The sequence below is a fragment of the Folsomia candida genome, unplaced genomic scaffold (genome assembly GCF_002217175.1).
Source record: "Folsomia candida strain VU population unplaced genomic scaffold, ASM221717v1 Fcan01_Sc006, whole genome shotgun sequence".
Classification (NCBI taxonomy): Eukaryota; Metazoa; Arthropoda; class Collembola; order Entomobryomorpha; family Isotomidae; genus Folsomia; species Folsomia candida.
The window spans coordinates 7,676,512-7,687,933 of record NW_019091198.1 but is presented as its reverse complement, the minus strand read 5'-3'; positions in this window follow the sequence as shown (position 1 = coordinate 7,687,933).

Below are 11,422 nucleotides of genomic sequence, written 5' to 3'. Positions count from 1 at the left end.
ATATTTTTCTTATTGCAAAAAATTTGCAAAAATTTGCAAAAACTGAACTTCGCAATTTTTCATGAAAATAACTTAAATAACCAAGGCTAGTCTATTTTTACGTATTTTTCGAAATTATTTGCGGTATTTCTTTTGGTAAGTTGCAAAAACTTACAATGTGTGCAATTTTTTAATTCAATATTATTATGTAGAATTTGTTTGCAATGTTTGCATGTTTAATTGTTTAACAAATTATCTTTCCCTTTATTCGCTCATATCTGCATATATGACAATTTTTAAGTTTCTCTAAAATGCGAAATTTAAAAAATGTAAACTTTAATTGTTACAAATTTTTGCAAATTTTTTGCAATAAGAAAAATATATTTTATAACAGTTAAACTGATAAGTTTGTTGAATTTAAAGAAAGAAAGAAATTTAAATTTGCGAAAGTTTTCAGATTTTCGCAATTTGCAAAAAATTTGCCAATCTTTGCATTGTTTTATGCATATTTGTGATCGGGCTGAAATTACGCGGACAGGTACAAATATAATTTAATAAGATTATATGAAGTTCATTTCATCATTCGAAAGGCTGGTGGCTATGTTAAAACCATTGGGCAAATGGCAGGTTTTGGTTCAGCTCTCGCCAAATATTTCGCGAAAACGCGATTTTGCACCGCATGTTCTATGACAAAGATTTAGTTTCACTAAATTATCTGTCGATTAAGGCCATTCCGAAGGAAATCGAGAGGTGACAGTACTTAAGGTTCCCTTGTAAGTCACGAGAAGTGAATTTCCGACTCGGGGTTTGGACTATACAAGTTTTGAACTTTTCCACAACTAAAGATACACAAAAGACAAATGTCAACCCAAAAACAAATAAATAATTTATGCTAAATCTTCCACGATACAACAATTGTTTCACACGAGATATGTTCTTCATAACTCTTGTAATCCGCATTAGTTATTTGTTACTTTTAGACAAATGATAACTTACTACTTTCACTAGGGAATGATGATAATATCATCCTCAAAATTTATTTTTTTAATTAAACAACTCAATCCCACAAGAAACATGTGTATAAATAAGATGTTGAATTACTTAAATGAGTGATGATGAAATTGCAATCCTCTTAATTTTATTAAGATGATGACATGTGTGAGCTAAATAAATAAATAATTTTCTCTCGGTTAGATTGGATTGAGTGAGGTGGACATAAATAGGAAAGAAATTACATTATTCCAATCACTGCTTATGCATCTTGCAGCCTATCTTTGTTGTTGTTTTTCTGCTTGAGGTGGGGTGGTATAAAGTACAGTGTTGTAAGTATGACCGGGGGTTACATTAGCACTAATGAGTGAGTCATTGAGTAATCTCTTTTCAAGACACGGGGCTTAGAAGTTAATGAATGTCTGGTAACCATTACGAAAGTGCACGTCTGCATAGAATCTGAAGAAGCAAGTGATTCATAATTGATGAATTTATTGAGAATCTGGAATCTTTTTTTAGCAACCAATCCGAGTTTATGGACAACATATCCTTTTTCAATTACTTAATTTCATGTTATAATGAATTTTACCTGCCACAGGGCTAATTGTGATTTTTTGACATGTTTAAAGTTGAAAATTGTATGCATCTCTTGCCATGAATATGTAACTTATAGTTTAGTTGGCGTATGAATTAAATACCTCTACAATTGTGAAGTTAATTTGAGGTATTTTTCAGAAATTTTCATTTTTCAAATATTTTTTATATTGCATATATTGATAATTTCTGACCTTTTTAATTACCATTCCATATAAATAACTGTTTTTATGGTACCCTCCAACTCTTTGGAGTCTGAGGAAGTCACTTTTAGCTAAATTTTGGCTTCCATGCCCTCAAAAATCTCACACTGCTATGCTCGAAATTTTGGTCGGAAACTCCAAACCGTTCCGGACTTGGAATAGTTCATATTCTAGGCAATTTGAGTATTGTGCAAGATTTACCTACTATGTACACATGTATATTCTATTTGCTATATGCATACTTTTTGCTTGTGCATCATAAGAAAAGACATACCGATCAAATTCTTTCACAGCTCATCTCAAGTGAGAACGAGGATAAACTAGGTTTACATAATTTTTCACATCGTAGCCATCTCAAAGACAGGAATCGTTCCGAAAGATTTACCATCGCTGCAATATTTTGATGGAATCTGTCAGGCTGTAAAATAAACTTGAATATTTTCACGGCCAAACTATTCGACACGGGAAAGTTTGTTGAAATTAGAGTCTTGTATGCACAAATCCGCATTGTCAACCCGGTTCAGTTTGTATTTGGTCACGGTCACGCCACAGAAAGCAGCATCATCAGGAAATTATTGCTGATATTGGAAAACAGAGAGGTAGATAGCGGCGTGTATGTTATGTGGCATTTATCCAAAGTTCATCTCGTGAAACCCTTCATCGATCAACGGAAATAAGCGATAGATCTAGCTCAAGTTCAACCAAGTTTCTCGCCTTCCGAGTAAATTCCAAGCACTCAACTTGAATACATTCAAGTTCCTACATGAAATTAAATTCGATTAATTTATCTGTTTTGAAAATTTCAAATTATTGCAAAGCAATGCGAAACTCTGGCTGACACATATCCAAAACCCGTTTATCCGCGTACACGAGTGTACATAAGAATGCTATTCATTTGCCCTTATCTCCACTTTTTTGTACCATTTTATTTATCCAGCTTTTGATCACTCGTAGTTGTCTCAACTTTTTAATGAATGACATTTTGCATGCAAATTTCTGTTTCGCCTTACACAATTCACGTTATTTTGCAAAGTGGTTAGTTCACTATTCCTACATGCCCACTTACCCACGCAGATGTCAATTGACAAGCAAATTGACATCAATTATGATAGTAAACCTGAAATACATTCGCAATAAAGCGTACAATGTATACCTAACCGGCCATTGTTTTAAATGGATTATATGCATGCCTAACTTGGTGTCGCAAATATGGGGAAGTACATATTCAGTGTCAGTCTAGCGAATTCTGGAGATATTGAACATGTCCAATGTTTAAAGTCGACCAAATTTTCAAGGTCAGATACTAGATCATTCTTTGCTAAGTGCTAAGACGGGTCAGTGGTAATTGTAATTTGCTGCCTACCAAAGTATGTAGAAAAGTCCTGTATGTATGAATATTCCAATCTTGCATGGTCTTGCTATAAAAATATTTCGAGTTACGAGTAACGAGTGTATAATGTATTATGCAAAAGTTAATAATAATTCGCTTTCTTGGAGGACACGTGTATCGTATCCAACAATATGAAAAGTCCATAATGGAGAGAATCTTATTCATCCAAGTTCTGATATATGAATTTCTGTACAAGTTTTCTCTTTCTCGTCCCATAGAAAAGAAAATACTAATAAAACGTATCGAAAAAGTCGTAAAGCATTCTTTTCCCAGTGGAATGGAATGGACGGAAACCGAGTTAGAAGTTTGATACAAAGCTAAAAATAACGGAAAAGTCGGGTAAAGACAGCGTCAATGTTGACACAGCTAAACCGAAATTTAGTACGGAAGAGTATGTACGTATATGTACACACACTGCTGCTGCCGTTGCCTCCACAATGGCAGTTGATAAGACTGGTGTGGAGACGAGGGAGTTGCAATCCAGAATAATATCAATTTACTCTTCCACAACAAAATACAGTGAACCTCACTCGCCCCGACTGTGGTACAGGTCAAGTGATACAAGACGCATTTCACCCGGAGAAAGTATCATCTCTGCAGAAATAAAAATAAAACTGCTCCACTTCTCCATTCACGTACTTGGTACGGAGTCCTTGTTAATGTTCCTTGTTGAACAAAGCTCCGACAATTTCAGCTGTCTAATGGATCCCTAGGAAAGACAAAAACTTGACTTACAATTGAACAATAGTCGAGTCGTATAATGAATTTCTCCTTCTGGAAAGAGAGGAATCATGCATGACTTTACATATACTCACAATAATCACTGGAAGGACTGGGAAGGACGCACGAGACAGTCTGCTCAACTGCTCACTTATTCTGACATCTTCTCATCCCAAATGTTCTGAGACATGTCCGAAAATTGAAACATCTTTTATCACGACTCGTATCTCCCAGATGGAACTCGGCAATGAAAACCACGCCTGCTGACTGGATGCCTCAACAGCCAGTTATTCTCTCAAAACTGACACAAATTTGATATTTCTAGGCTTTCCACACCTTCAATTGCTTCACTGCTTCCGCATAAAGTCCTCCACGGATGAAAACCAGCTACACACCCGCAGACGCGTATGCATATTTGTAGTGTTTGTCCTCAAAATCCATATTTATGTACAAGTAATTTTAAGATAATGTATACAAAAAAGGGTCAAAAGAGGAAATATTTAAATCACTCTACAGTTGCATTATTTGTTGATTCACTGGAGAATTAACCAAGTTTAATAAAAGGTTAAAGTTGTCGTGTTCCATGTAATGAAAAACCCGTGGAGTGGAGCACATACGCTTTTTACAAAATAAGCAGCTATTTTAACAGCATTACACTCCGACAACTTTATGGATGGGCTAATTTGTCAAAGATGCTTCCTGTTTCCTGCTTCTTATATTTTGTTTTCTGCTCTACTTCATCATCGCCCAGATACGGAGAGAGAAAGAGCGAGAGTAATATAAAGCCAGTCAGTCAGAAAGATCGTTGGACGGGTGGTAGACAAATTAAGTTGATTAAATACGTCTTCTTCAAATGTCACAATGCGTTGCTCGCGTCATATCCAGTTTCCACCATTCCTGGATTCATTCCTACTGCCATTTTTCAGACACTGTTTTCTCCTCCGTGCTATCAAATGCAGCATCAAATACTGATAAGACTTCAATGCTGACTGTGCTAAAACTAAATCTTTTGGACATATTTATACATCATGCAACTATTACAAAATATTATTCTACCTAAAATTAGGATTGGTCATAATTTCCAGGAAATTACCGGTTGCAGTTTCCCGTACTCGACAAAATGTTATCGATTATATTAAAATAGTCTCAAGAAAAGTTACGACCTGAAAATAAATTTCAACCTGATACACGCACAACACTTACCTAAATATGCTACGTAACTACGGCTAATAGTAAGTCATTATCTTGAATAAAACAGTTGGATCGTATCATTATTTAAAAATAGCTTTCACCCGCAGTTTTCAACAACTACTCCGCTCCTACAACTTTAATGACAGGTATACGAACGGCATGAAGGGAGAAATTTTGTGGAGAAGAAGGAACAATGGTCGTAAAATCGTGAAAGGTGAGTCAGAACATGGCGTAATATTATTCTCTCCTCTCCCTTCATTCGTATATAACCACAATTCATTTATTGCTCTCTAATGAACGTCCCCGTATGGTGCACTTAGCGTTACGTTCGAAATGAAAAAGTCCGTTTGAACCAACCCGTAATTGAATCCGAGCTTTGTCCAATAACGCAAATTTATTGACCTTTGCAAAATAATTATTGCCATTTCCCGCGAGCTTCTCTACCACCACATTATGGTGACCTGTAACTAACCAATATCCAATAAAGATATTATTGCCCGTCCCTCCATATTGCCCTTGAATTAATTTAGAAGCCAGCCAATCCTAAAACCAAACCACAACTTTACCTCTTCATCATCATAATCATTATATAACTCCGCACCACCACTTGAAAAATTTATGTCTGTGGTTCAACTTTCCCGCAGAAATTTATAACAAAACATAGCCATATATTTTCCACTAAAAGGGAAATGTTATTGATGGATTTATTTATCTGGGATTTATTTATCTTGGAAACGTGGCGTTACACTCCTGCCCTGCCCTGCTTCTGATCTTGCATGAACGCGCAACAAAGTTTTACCAGCATCCGAAAAAACTTACTCTTTATTTAATCGAGTCATCAGTCAACATCATCGCTTTAATGTTTTCTCCTTTGTATGACGCGTGGAGGAAAAAATTGTGGAGTAAGATATATAATCTTTCTGCGGTGAATTCGGAAATAGGAGAAGATATTTTACAAATAAACATCACAAGTTCTCGCTAGATTTGTGCAACACAAATATTTATAGTTCAAACCGGATGATGCCTATTTTAAACCTTCACCTTTGATTTCTTACGCTTTGATGTGAGATATTTTTATTTCCAAAAATATGAAAGAACTGATAAAGGGCTTCAGAAGGAGAAAAATTTGTCATAACAGCGTTATTATACGTGTTGATTCATGGATTATGAGAATTCTAATAATGAACTTTACATCCATCTCACGTGTAAAAGTCTCACGTCTTCCTCGTCGTCCTCTTAAGATTTTTTTGTTCGGATGGAAATCTAGTGCGCAAAAGATCCATATATTAGTGTCAGGAATAGAATCCCGGAATCTCGGGCACTTTGGCAATAAGATTCAAAGCAAATCACAAAATAACGAGGCGAGTTTTCTTTCACGGTGGAAGCCAGCAAGTGAGGGCAAAGGATCGAGAAGCTTGAATGCTGGTTGGAATGAATGCGAGTATGTGCTACCTTATTTCCGCTATTGAACAAATGTTGAACAAGTTGTCGATATGCAGGCATGAAAAATGAAATGTTTTCGTTCCTTTGTGCGGCACAATGACATTCAGAAGAAAAAACATGCCCCGTAAGCAAGATCGTGCATATAACACGGTTCAATTGTAAGAAATTATTAGTATTGTTAAGAGGCAGAAAATTTAACATTATTATTTGCGAATAATGACATAATTCTAAATTTGTGCGGTGTGAAACCCATTTCCATGCTTTTGCAGGTGAGGGCAAAACGTGTTAATACATGTGACATGAAGCCCATTAATACGAGCCCTGCTACACGAGCGGCTTGGTCAACAACAACTTGACTCCTGTTGTGTGTGAATTTCTCCTCTTGCCTCGACCTCCATCCGACCAACTCCACATTTTGATCGAATGGGGAAAGTGTGCTGCTTCTCATTTTTGTGTGTGTGTGAGCAGCAAAAGGTTTTTTTCTTTCTCCAACTATTTCCAGCTATGTAGGATTTCTCTCATTTAATACAGCTCATAAATCTCCCACACACAATTAGACATACCTCTGCCTCCCTCCTGCCATTTGCGGCACGATCGGAGAACAACTTTTCGACATTTTTGGATTAAGACGTCCACTCACCCACCCAAAATCCATATATGTGTACAAAAAACTGCGTATGTATGTAGTGGCTAAGTTATTTTTAGTGATATGGATGTGTAGCCTACGTAGAAAAACGTAGTGGGCTGGGCGGAGAGCAGATTACGCTTGTTTCCCGATTACATAAATTGGCCATTTTACCAAAACCTCGAAAATAATAAATTCATTTATCAGGATATGAACATGATTATGAAATTCTGTACAAAACACCCACTCGTAATCCTTAATCCGCACCACTTGAGAATAAATATCCACTTGTTTGTGTAATTTGTTTTGCTAAAATGAGGGAAATGAAACAAGAGCAACTCAATTAATCAACTTCCGTCTCAACGAACTGTCCACGTTCGTTGTAGGGTTTTTGTGAGTATTTGAGCTATTTTGGTGCCACTCATCACAAAATTAATTAAATAGATGCAATTAAGTCAAGTCCCTGCCCCCAATGATGAAGGGTAAATGTGCAACATGGAAATAAGCGAGTGATGGATTAAACCGAGACTGTGAGAGTTTTATTATCAGACAAATCAAACGGATGTCAAAGTGATATGATCAAAGGACATTTTCTACTACTCACTCTTGGCATACGTACACAGATGAATATAAGTGGTCGTCTCGAGTAGTTGCACATATGAACGTGTACATATGTACACATCCACTCTTTTTGTCTCTCTTGGTCTAAAAACAATGAGCGACAACTTGAAAAAATCCTCATGCTACGAGCCACCCCTAACAAGTTGGGCAAGACTCATATAAGGTTCACAAAGAATCTTCTTCTCCGGATTCATTAAGTATCACCAGGAGCAATAAATTTGTCCACTGAGCCAACCCAGCCAGACATGGTTGATCTTCTTCTTCTGCTACTTATGGCCTACAGTGGCTGAGTTTGTCGTCAACTTTCCCTCTGCCATAATGTCACCAGCACGTTGGGTATATTGCAAGCAGTATTCACACAACATTGCACAGCAATCTCCTCCGTGTGTCATTTACACCTTTTGTTCTTGATCTCCTTGAGACGACGGGATAAATAAAAATTATGATTGGATGGAGTGTGTGCGAGATCCTGAAACAGACCCAGACGTGAACGGCAGCTCGCTCTCGCTTCAATAACAAATCAAACAAATGGCTCCGGTTTTCTAAATTTGCAGCACATGTCATGTTACGTACGTATCTTGTGGAAGATGATCCCCAAAATTGCCATCCGACAGATATCCAGATACAACACAAACGGCGCCACAAAGTGGAATGGAATGAAAGACTTGTACGATCTTTGCTACTTGCCACACCATCCACATCCACACACACACAAGTCCCTACGGCTTTAATTGGCTTGGCTCTTGCGTAACTGGTTGGGTCTCGTCCTCAGAGTGTAATTTAGAGGATGTTTTTGTCTAAAAAGGAGAACGACGATAAAATCCCACACGAATTTACTATTTATTTATTATACTGCATAAACGTCGCTATAAAGCTCCCAGAAGGAATGCGAATTCAATTGAACTGCTTACAACAACTGGCTTGTTAGCTAACTAAATTGTCCATTGATATCAATTAAGCTTCACATAATGTTTTGTGACTCGCCAAATTGCTCCCACAGAAAAGGAGATGGTGATGATGATGGCACTCTTTTCAATTATTTACAAGTGTAGAAAAAGTGCATCTGCAGTTATGTATGGGACGCGTATGAGTCATAAACGTTTCTGGGGATGGGTTACTGTTTTGCATATTAGGATAGTTTTGATATCTAAGATTTTGCAGAGTTCGGTGGGTGCAAGAAGTCATTCTAATAAATTATATATTTATACCAAATAAATTATCTAATAATACGAAGTGACCAATTTTTTCGTTAATATTCTCAATATTTCATGCACATATAAGGTGTCCTCATTCTATTTATTCTCCAAACAAGAACATTAGGTAAGAAGAATATCTTTTAATAATCCACGCCTAGCTTTTGTATGTATGCACAACAGTTGATGGTGCAATGAGAGTCATCATGATGTTATTTTGCTAAAATATTTGCACAGTAAAAGGTCATGCATGAACAAGTTTAAAAAATTACACAGTGTTTGCAGAACATTCAAATAAACAGAATTTGCCAAGAGGAGACCGGGCCATGTTTGAACTGGGATGCATTAATCCTATATAACGATGAGGAGCGTCGTAAGTGTCTGAGGAGAGGACTTTGAGTAAATCAGAAGCTGTGAATTTTTTGGAGCTTTTCTCCAGACTACTCAGTCACCACGCTCCATTTAACAACACTCTCGTTCCTCGTTCGAGAGTAGTCTCAACTCCAATTTTGAAATTGGGAAGCAAGTGATTATTGAACACAAGAAGGCACATCGCACACAATACATGATTTCCTAGAGCTTCTTTTGAAGACTGTTTGCGTAATCCTCAAAAAATTATCTGTTCACCTGAAACTCATTTAAAATTGTGTCCGTCCCAAAATCCCCAGTACATAAAAGAAGAGAGGAAGGATGGATCCATACATGGATGGATGAAATGCAACAGCTTTTGCATATACAGACAGGCACGCAATGGAAATCTTGGTAGAGTTGAGAACCTATTGATAAGCAGGGTTATGACTTGTTTTGGAAATTAATAACCCTTGGGACTCGAAAGTATGCGAGTGGAGTTTGTCCTTTAACAAGATGAGAGAGAAACTCCATTTTCCTATTGCAAAACTTTTCCAGCGAAGAGAACATGTTTCTTCCATCGAAAATGTATTGAGAAATGTGAAAAATGTTAATGCCCCGAAGAGAGTTTACGAATTCCCCGTGTGGAGCACAATTTTTGCACTTTGAATAATGGGAGAGGAAGTTTTCAGTTTCAGAGTCATCAAATCCGGTTAAATTGCATGAACAAGTAGCGATTGAAAGCAAAGCAACAATGTGTATCGACGTGTGAGTGAGACAGGTTGAGTTCTGGGTGACTTTTGCCTTGCTTCGGTGGACGAGGAGGACGAGGCAGTTTGGGCAAGTAGCACATTTAATGGATTTGAATTGAAATTGACCAAGCAAATGTAGATTTTTTTTCGCCACACGTAGTGTTTTACCAATGATTTTCCAATACGCCTAGAAATAGGATTATCCTATTGGGTCAGAGATAACGGATTTATATTTCAGTCCTTACATGCACTGCTCCTATGTGTATAACTGGATGTGTATATTGCTGCCTGGCTTTTTATGGGAGTACTCACTTAAACTCAAACTCTGCAGTGGATCACCTTTTTGCCCGAGCACTGTGCATTAATGTAATGTTCTCCAGAAAAAGAAGGTCGAGATGGAGAGCAGCAGTGTTTCAGATCTTGGTTTCTCTCATTGTTCAACTCCATTGCCTCTGGTCCTGGTTTGCGAAACCGATTCGGTGCGTGTGTGGTTGGTTGGTTGGCGGTGGGTAAGAAAAAGAAACGAAATGCATCCATCATCATCGTACCCTTGTCTTCCACGGACCACATCATTGTTATCGGGAGACATGGAGGAATCTTGATCTGAATTTCAATCGTGGAGTTCATGTTCATCAAATGAGGATGACATTTTCAGGGGAAAATATGAAACCTGTCTTCATTTATACTGCTCATTCACCTGAAAACGGTTTGAAATGGGAAATTATATAGTTTCATAACCTATCCGCGCTGAAGATGAGTGCTGGTTTAGTAGCGGGGACAGGAAAAGAAAAGGGCAATTTAACTTTATTTGTAGACTTGAAACATCCAGTTTTCCAATAGTTCCCCACCCACCAAGCCCCTAATACTACGTGCATTCTTCTTCTTCGTACATACATTCACCGTCCGACAGTTTCCCTAATGCTTCCGCATTTCTGAAGTTGACGGAAAATTACGATTTGACTTAATACTTCAACTTTCAACCTTCCAAGAAATAAGGAAGATCTGTTGTTGCCTACATCACATCTCTCTCCAACGACTGACTGAATGCATCGCATTACATTATTGGAGCATTAAGAGTGTTGGCATGGTTGTGCAACCGTGCTGGTTTTGAAGCGGCTGTCGTTGCTTATCCGAAAGTCGATAAGTCTTGTTTCTCCTCAACCCACCCCGAAAAACGGACGGAGAGCAGGTTGTGCTGGTGCTACTACTATTTTCCCAAAGAGTTTTACTTTTACTCGATGAGAAACCCCAGCCAACTTTTAATACTTTCTGGTTCCAAGTTGAATCACAACTCCACTATTATTGAGCTTTGCCTACCACTTACTTCTTCATACTCTGGCCACACGCCTCCTACATACGTTACGTACACCCAC